Source organism: Hemiscyllium ocellatum, chromosome 2 (genome assembly GCF_020745735.1).
Source record: "Hemiscyllium ocellatum isolate sHemOce1 chromosome 2, sHemOce1.pat.X.cur, whole genome shotgun sequence".
Classification (NCBI taxonomy): Eukaryota; Metazoa; Chordata; class Chondrichthyes; order Orectolobiformes; family Hemiscylliidae; genus Hemiscyllium; species Hemiscyllium ocellatum.
Window position 1 is genome coordinate 139,288,575 of NC_083402.1, and position 12,515 is coordinate 139,301,089.

Below are 12,515 nucleotides of genomic sequence, written 5' to 3' on the forward strand. Positions count from 1 at the left end.
TTTTCTTTTGGATAATAGAATACGTTGGAAATAGACAGCTAGACTGGCAGCATCTGTGAAGAGAGAGGGAGAAACAGAGCTAATGAGTTGAATTTTGCCACCTCCTGAACTGTTGAACTGTGAAATGAGGGAGAAGCCCGGTACAGAGCAGAGACCCCCCATTGGAATATAGTTCTACCTTTGGGGAATCTCTCCCCAGGAAGGGCAGGACAGTAGAACAGCTCCCTCCAGTGGTGGGTCTCCCATGACACTTCTGGGGGGGGGGGGTCTCACAGCTTGAGGCTTCATCTTCCAAAGGTGTGTCCCTTCCATTTTGCAGGACCTTCCACCTTCTGGGAATGTTACTCAGCCGGTCTTGCTGCCAATATGTGCAGAACCCCTATTTGGTCCTAATACCTGGTCCCGAAGCCCTCTGGAAAACTCTGCCCTATGTTCCAGATGCTGAGTCTTCATCAGGTCTTCTTTGCTTTTAGTTTAATTTGGTGTAATTTGGGGCCTCTTGGAAAGCTTTCTGTTCTTGACACCAGTGTGCAAATAATACTTACATGCACATTGTATGAAACTAGGCTTATGAGGTTATCTTAAGGCACCCAGCATCACTAGCCATTTTTCCTATGGCTCCTGCTCTGCAAAAATCCACTGCTTTGGGCTGTCTGCTGACATTTGGCAGATACAGTGTAAGTGGCTGCCTTATTGCAAAACCTAATTATCATCCTTAGGTATGAGGGAAAAAGAACAGCATGAAGCCTGAGGACTGTCAACAGATTTTTTGCCATCGGGTATAATCTCTGAGCTTTGAATCATATTCACTGTAGAAGGACCAGGAAGGACACTAGACAGTTGAATCAACCTTTGAATCATTAAAATATCCCACCAAGGGCATATACGCCAAGTATAGAAATGACCCGTTGACATGGGTGTGGGTGTTTTCCATTTTGAAATGTCATCAACACCCGATGCAAAGTGCGGGTCTGCCTGAAGCACCTGCAAGTCTTCACAAAACCAGCCCATCTTACCTGCTTGATCCATTACACCCTGTTATAATGAACCAGTCAGTAAAACATGCACTTGTGAGGTTAAAAATTAACGTTGACTGCTATAGCATGTATAGCATGTTGTAGCTGAAAAGGGGATCGACTCATAAGCGGAGTATATGTTTTTGTTCAGGACTATACACAATATCTCAGATACAGCAGTGTGTCCATATGGACAATATTCAGTCTTGAGCTAATAAGTGGCATTGTAATTATGCCACACAAGCATCAGGTAATGAAAATCTCCAACAAGAAAAAAATCTTAGCATTGCCTCTTGATGTTCAACAGCATTACCATAGCTAAGTCCCCTGCAATCAACATCCTGTGGGTTACTATGGACAACAAACTGAACTGGACCAGCTATATAAATACATTAGCTACAAGTGCAGGTCAGAGGCTTTGCATTTTGTGGTAGGTAATTCACCTGCTGACTCGCCAAAGCCTGTCCACAAGACACAAATCAGAGGTATGATAGAATATTCTTCACTTGCCTGAATGACTAAAGTTCCAACAGTGCTCAAGGAGCTCAACACAATCCAAGAGAAAGCAGTCCACTTTATTGGCACCATATTCACCAGCTTATATTTCATTGACTCCACCACTGATGTGCAGAGGCAATAGCGTGTACTATCTACAAGATCACTGCAGCTTTCACTAGCAGTTTTTAAACACATAAGCCTCAACCACCAATGAGGACAGGGCAGCAGATACCTAACAACACCACCAGCAGTGGGTTTCCTGTCATACATCTTCCTGACCTGGAAATATATCTCCATTCCTTCACTGTTGCTAGATCAAAATCCCTTCTCCCATCCTAACAGTACTGTGGGTCTACCTTCACCAGATAGACTGCAGCCATTCAAAAAGGCAGCTCACCAGCACCTTCTCAAAGTCAATTACAGTTTGGCTCAGCTAATGATACTCACATCCCATGGAGAATCAAAAAAGACAGCAGGTAGCAATGGTCATAAGTGGAACACATTTAGCTCTATCTGTGCTGGGGCTATGATTGGAGAATCAATGAAGAGGGTCAGCCACTCACCAACAATTTCAGAGAGTTGAGTTCCAGCGTAATGGTCTGGCAAGATACGTGGTGTGTTATTCCTAGAGTTGAGCTAATGGCCAATAACACAACACATGTTTGATAGTCACCATTAATCATACTCCATTTCCCAAATGTCACATTGTGGATGAAGGGAGGATCATGCTTGTCATATATTTTGACAGGGGCTGACAATTCGCATTTAAAAAGCCTTCAACTTGCTTAAAAATTGTTGGAATCTCTTATAACTTAAAATTCATGGTTGTGATGTACAGTGAGACGAAAACTAGAAACTGGTGCATTGACTCAGTACAGAATATACTGTTTAATGTTGGTATTGATCAACTCAATGTACAATCTATGCATGGTTAGTGATCGCTAATAAAAAGGTTGAGGCATATAACTTCATGATCCACCAGAATCCTGGCAGTGTCTTTACAATGAGGATGTGCAGATGTGTTTACTAGGAATTAATGTACTTAAGGGAGAATGGAGGAGGAAGAGTCTAGCATGATTTGGAGATGCCAGTTGGACTGGTGTGTACAAAGTTAAAAATCACACAACACCAGGTTATAGTCCAACAGGTTTATTTGGAAGCACTAGCTTTCGGAGCGCTGCTCCTTCATCAATTCCACACCCATTCATTGGAACATATTTGATATCAGAGTGAATATCTGGTGTTGATAGTGCAGGTATATATACTACCATTCCCTTACAACAGCAGTTGGCAAATGACCATTAACTGTTGTAAGTTTTTTAAAAATATATTTTTATTGGAAAAATAGATTTTTAATATTACAAGTACAAAACAATGCAAAAAAAACACAAGTAAAAAAAACCCAACTCATCCTCATGTACAAATGTATAAACATTTATAGAAAAGTATAGAATAAAAAAGCCCAAACTGGATATTTAACTAACTAAATAAATAATAACCAACAATAAACTAATAAATAGTAATAACTCAGCCCAGCCAAACAAAATGCTCATACATTCACAGTTCCTCCTCCCTGGATATTGGACTCAATAAAACACAATCGTTATGGCTACATAAATACCCTTGTTAGTGTGGCAGATAAATCTGTGTCCAGGTTATTCCAAAAAGGGCTGCCATGTTGTATAAAAATTCTCAGTTTTGTGGTGTACCATATTTGTGAGAAAATCCAAGAGAATATGGTCCATAACAATCTTCCGTCAACCTGACAGGCCTGGGGGAGGTTTCAGATATCCAACCGAGCAAGATAATTCTTTCTTGCACAGAATGTGAGAATATTGAAAAGATTTTTTTATGTGCGTCTGCAGGGACTACAGTGGGCAGGCCCAGAAGGAGAGAGAGATAGGGTCCTTCTCCACCCTTCCGTCCAAAATCCTCTCATTTACACCTGCCACAGCACTCCAATATATTTGAAGCCTATCACAAGACCAGAGACATTGGGTAAGATTGCCTGTACAGATCTTCCACTTGGGACATGCTGAAGATACCCCTGGTTTAAATTTTGACAAACAGTTTGGAGAATCTTCAACTATAAAGCATGGGTCCTTTTGCAAATTGATATCTTCCTTGCATTCTCCCAAATATACTTCCATGCCACTGAGGAGACTTCAACACCCAGCTCTCTCTTTCATACCCTGCAGAGTCAATCAAACTCATCTCAGGGGGCACCCCCTAATTGATGATGTAAAGTACTGACAGAAAGTGTACTCTTAGCCCTTAGCACCACACCCCCCCCCCCTCTCTATATTGGATTTGTAGGGATCAGTCAAAAGTGTGGTCTTTTTTTGAATAAAATCCCTAACCTGAAAAAATGAAAGAGGTCTCTATTAGATAACTCGTACTTCTGTACTAACTGATCGAAGGACATCATTACGTCTCCCTCACATAAATTGCCCATGCAAAACACCCTCTAGCTGCCCAACATTTAAATCCTGAATCTGTCATCTCTGGTTGAAAACCCGGCATACCCACTAAAGGTATAAACGAGCATGTTTTGCCAATATTACCTTCCCTCTGCCGAATTGCCCTCCATGCTTTAACAGTATTGATAACTATTGAGTTATGGCAATATTCCCTAACTGTCCTCATTTTGTCCAAAAATAGCAAACTGGTAAGGGGGCACCTTGCCTGGGCAGCTTCGATATCTAGCCATATTGAAAGAGGATCCCCACAAACCCAATCACTCACATAGGTCAAAAGCGAGCTTAGTTGGTAATTTTTAATGTCCGGAATGTCCACTCCCCCCAGTCTGTGAGGCAGTTGCAGTTTAGCCAACTTAATGAGGGGCTGCTTACGATGCCAAATAAAGGAGCTGAACCAGCCGTTCAGCCTCCTGAATGTTTGCTTATTGAAAATCAGGGGAAGCATACGTATAGCATATAGCAAACTGTTGTAAGTTTAATGTGGTCACATTGTCATGTTCACCCATTGTTCAGGAAATACAAATGTAGTCGTCACAAGAGTCAAATTTGATCTGAGAATTAAGTAAAGCACCAGATATCTATATGGATGGGTTGCCACTTCATGTTGAAAGAAAACCTGAGATTGGATTTGGCTTTAATTTTCCTGATTGACAGCTACACTGGAAGTGCTGCCTGACTAACCCAATATTCCAAAATTGTAGAGCCCCTGAACGAATATGATTGAAAGTCCACATTTGACTCATTTACTCCTGCTTGTTTCGCCTTCAGTCTGGCTGACAAACTCTAAGAAATGATCCAACTTTGTGCAATAAGTAGCCATTTATGTGCCAAGGCCACAGCAAATAAAATATGACATATCACATGGTGGCCTTGGTATAAAATGTCTTGGCTCAGCGACCCACCCAATAGCTTACAGCATAATTCAACCTGGTGCATTAATAGCGACCTCCTTCACAGTGTATCCCCAATCTATATAGATTGACCTCATTGGACCTCTGCAATATACACTGTCAGACTACCTTTATTATTTAGTGATTATTTATAAATTCACTAAATGGATTGAAACCATTCCTTATAGAAACAAATCAGTTGCAAATGCTGTGTGATTTCTTGAATGTGACGTTTTGTAGAAAGTAAGTGTGATACAAAGATGCATCCCACCCTGGCAATGCTTTTCAACAACCTCTACCATTGGGGAGAAGGTACAGAAGCCTGAACATGCACCAGCCAGTTTCGAAACAGTTTCTACCCTACTGTTGTTAGAATATTGAATGGAAAAAACAATAAAATTCATCTTATGGTCTTAACTCAATAAGGTTAGACAGTCTTTGAAATAGCTCCTACTTCAGGCTCAGCTCCTCCTACCCAATCCTTGATTTCTTGTTGCAGCTACACTGCTGTAACCTCACTTCACCATGCCACCACTGGAACAACGAGCTGCCATTCTCCAATAGCATCTCACCTTCATCAACTCCGCCAACGCCATGAGTTCACACTGGGCCAACCTCACTGATGCCGGTGTCACAGGGTCCTGAACTGAGACTAAATTTGCCACCGTCACTGCTTCTGTCATCAGGTGCCTGGGCCTAGATGTGAACCTGGAGCCTTGTCTTGGCTGCGATCTGGACCGAAGAGGGATTAAACCCGGGATCTACTCCTTGCTTGGCCAGGAGCTCTGGGGCTGGGGTGGAGCAGTGTCCGCCTAGTCCTGGTGTTACTGTTGACACCTCTGGACACCTTCTCCCTTGTCATTTACTCAGCCTCACCGCTCCCCAGGCTTGCACCACCATCTTTGTCCACCATTCCATGTGGGGTCCACTCTCAGCAATGCCACTGCCGATGCCTTCGCTGTCTCTGGTCAAGCTACCTGGAATTAGCTGCCACTAAGCTTAGTGCAGCCCTTTGTGGTGAGAATCATAGCGACTGGGCCAGTTAATTACAGGAGAAAATCCAGTGAGTCTCCTAATGGCGCAACGTGTCTGCCATTAAGTGAGAGGACAAAGGAGCCTGTCGTAGGATTCCTATGCACAATAGTCTTGTTGATCAACCAGTTGACACCCCTTATCCCTAACCCTACCATGTTTGTTGGCAGTCTACTGGGGAGGGGGAGTCCCTTTTATCTGGCATTCATATCTGATTGAGAAAACTTCTGAATCCTACCCCACACCCACACCCCCAATACTCATCTTTCCTCAGAGGCATATGCAACAACAATCCCATTCAAACCACACTGACCTTTGGCCTGAGGCAATCCTGGGCCTTGTGTAGGTGCATAGTCAGTACTCGTGGTTGCCCCGATGAGGACCTGCCAATCTCTGATTGACCGGTATCGAGCTGCTTAGTACCAGAGAAGACCCAACGATGTCTGCACAAGTGGTTGAAGGACATTAATAACCAATGGACCCCACCCCACACATGGAATTAACTGGGGTTTCCTGTTGATTGTCCATCTGATAGGTGTGATCATTATCGGGCCAAATAAATCCAACCCTGTATTCAATCTGGGATCTTCTGAGACTGAAATGATACGCAGTTGCTGGGTGAATTCACTTCACACAGAGAGACTTTATAAAACTGCTGCTCAAATGATGACCAGTACAGTCTGCATTATTGTAGATAGAGTCATAGAGTTCCACAGCACAGAAAAGGCCCTTCAGCCCATTGCATCCATGCTGGTCAAAAACAACCACCTAACTAATCCTGTTTTCCAGCACTTGACTCATAGCTTTGCATACCTTAGCATCTAATACTACTTCAATGTGATGGGGGTTTCTGCTCTACCCCTTTACACTTAGTGAATTCCAGACTCCCACCACCCTCTGGGTAAAAAATATTTTTCCCTCAGCCCCTCTAAACCTTCTGACCTTTACCTTAATTCTATGCCCCCTTGATGCCTGCACAAATGGGAAAAGTTTCTTCCTGTGCACCCTATCTGTGTCCCTCATAACCTTATACATCTTAATCATATCCTCTTACAATCTCCTCTGCTTGAAAGAAAACAACCCCAGTCTATGCAATCTCTCTTTATAACCGAAACTCTCCAGCACAGGCAATATCCTGGTAAATTTCCTTTGCATCTTCTCCAGTGCAGTCACATCTCTCCTGTAATGTGGATTCCAGAAATGCACACAATACTTTAGCTGTGGCCTAACCAATGTTTTGTACAGTTCCAGCATAATCTCCCAGCTCTTAAACTCAACCAATAAGGGCAAGTTTACTAAATGCTTCTTAATCACTTTATCTACTTCTCCTGGTACTTTAAGGGACCAGTGGACATACACAGCATTGATTTGCGCTTCAACTGAAATCGTTTTTTGAAAACGATTATTATTAACAATTATTAACAATTAGCAGGCACATAAAAAGATGTATCAGTGGATGTTGTTAAAATTCTGTGGTTTAATAGAATAAATGTAGAGGAAATGTTTCTGGTTTTGGTGAGTCCAAAACTATGCGCGATAAACACGAAAGAATTAGCAGTCAGTTCAATAAAGAATTCAGTAGTGATTTTTCTATGCATAAAGTGGTTAGATGAGGAACATCCACCATGTCAAATGATTGAGATAAATAGCTTAGATGCATTTAAGAGAAAGGTAAACACATGAAGGTGAAAATTTTAGAAGGATATGTTGATAGAGTTAGATGAAGTAAGGTTGGAGAAGCCATGTATGGATCAAGAAAGTGGAATAGATCAATTGGGCAATATTTTCTATTATTGTTATAAATTCTGTGTAATACATTCAAATGATTACGGACTCTACAATTTCTGCACAATTACAGATTAGTTTAAAATGGTAATTATGGGATATTTCAGTATTGTTGAATAAAAGAAGACAGATTTTGTCAAAGCTTTCCATCTTCTGCCTATAGGGACAATTTACAGGAAACCCCAATGTAAAGGGAAAAGAATATTTTATACCTTGGCCAAACAGAATCAACCTGCTTGTTTTAAAATCTAAACAAAGCTCGGCATTTATCAGTCAGTCATCACACAACCTCATGCATCTCCATGGCAATGCCTCTATCGAGCTTGCTTGCTATGTGATCAGCACTTTCTCATACAGAATAAAGGTTTTCCCATTACACTGGTATTTCTTGTAAATTGTCCTGATCAATGCAAGACAAAAAACATTGGCAAAATAAAGTTTCTTTTTTCAATAATGCTCAATTTCTGTATCACCAAATGACTATCTAATTTAGTAAGCATTTGAAATGCTCAAAGTGTTGGAAATTATATAAAATATGCTTAATCCAATTAGTAGGCTAGCGAGCTGTATCAGTTGGAAACAAAGGAAATGTGTATGAAATGTTCACAAAAAGAATCGTTTGTCATTAGGTTACAAGGATGATATTCCAAGACTTTTGAGGGGGTAGCGAATTGAATTCCTGCTGTCTTCATGTTCTTATCTATTTATATGATGTAAGCTTTGTTGGCAAAGTCAGTACTTATTATTGCCTATTCATAGTTCCTGTGACATAAACTTACTGATTTGTATATATTATTGATATTTATTTTAAGTGTGGGACTCAAATCTGGAGATAGTAACCATATGAATTTCTGTGTGCCCAAAGTTAATAATAAGCTTTCAAGTATTTCTGTAGCCATTGTCTTTCCTTTTAAAATAGTTTTTGAGGGATACTTTGGCAGCCTAATAGACTCTTGTTTACTTTAAGATTTTACTAACTGGCAGGTAGACAATTGTAGATCAAAGTTTCTGTTAGAGATTGATCGGCATTTACAGGTTGGACCGAAGGGTCTGTTTCCATGCTGTACATCTCTATGACTATATGACTCTATTTCTGCACTGGGATTTTTAAAAAAAAGTTTAATGGAAACATCCATTGCTTAGAGGAAGAAAATTTTGCTTCAGTTTTACTTTGTTTCAGTCAGTTCTGTGAAATCCTTACGTGCAGATACATTTATAGAATAGTGGTCCTGACAAGGCGGATAATACAATGAAACCAGACCGACCTTGGAGTAAAGAATTTCAGTAAACGTCGATTTTCCTGCTGCTCGGATGCTGCCAGATCTGCTGTGCTTTTCCAGCACCACTCTAATCTGAAAATATTGGGATGAAACTCTGAAGAAGAATACAAGCTGAGTTTGTTTAAACATATTTGTATGATGGTTCCATAAATAAGCTACCAAAGGTTCCAGGCTGGGAGTTGAAATCCTAATTAACATAAATCTGTTGATGTGTCAGAGAAAGGGATTCTGGTGTGAATACTGTACAAGTGATACGTTTGTCTTTGTAGGAGAGTAAAGCTTTATCTGTGTGTTTAGAACTCTTTGAATTTCTATTAAAAGGAAATAGATTGGTTTATTCTATTTTATCTTTATAAAGTTTTATGTAACACATAAAGTAAAACCTGCAACATTGAATACTTCTGACTTAAGTCTTGTTAAGTTCAAAACAGAACAAAATAAGATCTATCGAGTTGGATTTCAGTTTATGTTTTGATTTAACCAATGATACCATCAGGTGGGATCATAACATTCCGCATGAAAACAAAATGAACATGAAATATTGCTAATCCTGGAAATCTGAAGTAAAGACATTAAATGCTGGAGAAACTCAGCAGGTCTAGCAACAATTGTGCTACATTAGGTGCTGCAAGACCTACTGACTTGCTCCAGTATTTTCTATCTTTACCAAAGCAGGCTGCTTTGTCCTGGATGGTGTGAAACGTTTTGAGTGTTCTTGGAGCTGCATCCATCCAGGCAAGTGGGGAGTATTCCATCACACTCCTGACTTGTGTCTTGTGGGTTGTGGACAGGATTTGGGGATTCAGGAGGTAGTTACTCAATGCAATATTCCTAGCCTCTGACCTGCTCTCGCACCTACTGTATTTATATGGCTAGTTCAGTTCAGTTTCTGGTCAATGGCAACCCCCAGCAATGATAATGCCATTGAGTGTCAAGGGGGAAACAGTTAGATTCTCTCTTGTTGGAGATGATCATTGCTTGTCAATTGTATGTCATGAATTTACTTGCCACTTGTCAGTCCAAGCCAGTTCTTGCTGCATTTGAACATGGACTGCTACAATATCTAAGGAGGTGACAGTGCTGGATATTTTGCAATCATTGGCAAACATCCCCACTTTTGACCTTATGATGGTCATTGATGAAGCAGTAAAAGATAATTGGGCCTAGGACACTATCCTGAGTAACTCCTGCAGAGATGTGCTGGAGCTGAGATCCAACAACCACAACCATCTTCCAATGTGCCAGATATGACTCCAACCAGTAGAGAGTTTGCCCCCGATACCCATTGATACCAGTTTACTAGGGCTCCTTGATACCAAACTTCAGCAAATGAGGCCTTCATGTCCAGAGCAGTCATTCTCACCTCACCTCTGGAATTCAGCTCTTTTGTCCATGTTTGAACCAAGGCTATAGTGAGGTCAGGACCTCAGTGGCCCTGGTGGAACATAAACTGAGTGTCACTGAGCAGATTATTGTTGACTAAGTGTTGCTTGATAACACTGTAAATGACACCACCTATTACTTTACTGATGATCAAGAGCAGACTGATAGGGTAGTAATTGACCATATTGGATTTGTCATGATTTTTGTGTACAGGACATACCAAAACAATTTTCCACATTTTTGGGAAGATGCCAATGTTGTAACTGTACAGGAAAAACTTGGATAGCGGAGTGGCAAGTTATGGAACTCAAGTCACAGTACTATTGCTGAAATGTTGTCAGGGCCCATAGCCTTTGCTGCATTCAATATCTTTAGCCATTTCTTGATATCATATGGAGTGAAATGAATTGGTTGAACACTGACATCTGTGAGGAAGATGAAATGAATCATGCACTTAACAACTAAAGTCAAACAGAATAAGAGAGGCCCTTGGGCTCATCAAGTCTATGATGCTGAAAAGTACACTACTACCTACAATAGTGCCACTTTCCTGTTCGAGGCCCAAAGCTTTGAAAGTTATGTCATTTCTGGTTGAAGATTGTTGCATGTGCATCTGTCTTATTTTTTGTACTAATTTGCTTGGCTCCCCCATGATTGAGGATGGGAATATTTATGAATCTTCCTCCTTCATGAGTTGGAGGGAAGTTCATGAACCGGATTAAACAACAATGCGTTGTTTAATTGTCTGCCACCTTTCACAGCTGGATCTGGCAGGACTATAGATTTTGACCAAGTTGACACCTCATGGCTTCGTAACCATTATTAGACTCCTAATGCCCAACTTTTCTTGGGTTTAAATCTATCATCACCATGATGGGATTTGAACCCAGATCCCCAGAATATTACGTGAGTATCTGGTTGGCTGGGTGCAGTATCACCTTCCCTCTAACTACACTGGAAGCGCTATTAGGAATGGAGTTCCAGGAGTTTGACCCAGCAATAAGGAAGGAGCAGTGTTATTTTTCCAAGATAGGATAGTGCATGACATGGAAGGGGACTTGCAAGTGATGCTATTGCCGTAAACTTGTTATCCTTATCTTTCTGCGTGGTGGAGCTTGTTTGTTCGGAAGGTGCTATCAAAGGAGCGTTGTTGAGTTGTTACAGTGCATCTTTTAATGTATTGGATGAAATGTCAATGAAGTTTGTCCTGGATGATGTGAAGTACCTTGAGTGTTGTTACTTTTCCAGTCAAATGAAGAGTATTTTGTCTGGTCGTGTGGCCGAGCGGTCGAAGGCGCTGGATCCAGGTTCCAGTCCTGAAAGGGGCGTGGGTTCGAATCCCACCACTGCCATTTCAGCTGGTCAGCTCCACCGCCGCAGCATTGTTACAATGCTGCTTCGATCTCTACAGTCCAAACATTGACCACATCCTTGTCTATACTATTTTATTACAGATGACTTTGAACCTATTGTTTAAAATGCTTTCCACCAGAAAGGATTTCTTCCAATCATAAACTTTGATTCAGCAGTACAGCAAGGAAAATTTGCAGCTTCTTTAAAATATTTTTAAGAAAAGGGCTTTAATGAGTTTGTGTCAATTGCATAGTGATCAATTGTAATTTTCTTGGAAAGCAAATAATACTAATCCATGTGGCCTGTCAACCCTTGATGAGGAAGCACTACCAACTTGAAGGACTTTAAAATAGAAGCTATAAGCATGGTTAGACACAAAGGGAAGAGAGCTAGTGGATCTAGGTAATGAACACACAGATACTGATAAAAAGAAAGCAGACAGAGACAAAGGAACACAACATTAATGTGCAAGCCAGCAAAAGTTTACAAAAGGTTATGTTTTTGTTTTGTACACATAAAAATAATGTTCCAGAAGTTTGGGAAGTGATATACAAGCAAGGTATAATGGTGTGAGTAGCTCATGTATACAAAAGAGCTGAGATTTTATATCAGGAGACCAGTTTATAAATTAGGTTTGATGGCAAGTTTGGTTATTTTGGTTTAGCTTCCCCTAAGAGAATTGTAACATGCACTTGATCTGTTCTGATTAATTGCTAGTTATTGACTGTTCATGATTGGTCAACAAACTCCATCATTCCACTTAGATGCAAACTAGAGTGACCTTAGTTATTTTTTATT

At 40.7% G+C, this 12,515-nt stretch overlaps 1 non-coding gene across 1 annotated transcript; it reads left to right on the forward strand.

The window, feature by feature from the left end:
• The first annotated feature begins 11,634 nt into the window (after nucleotides 1–11,634).
• On the forward strand, nucleotides 11,635–11,716 carry trnal-cag (transfer RNA leucine (anticodon CAG)). Its single transcript has one exon. It is a non-coding gene; the product is annotated as a tRNA-Leu (tRNA).
• The last annotated feature ends 799 nt before the right edge of the window (nucleotides 11,717–12,515 follow it).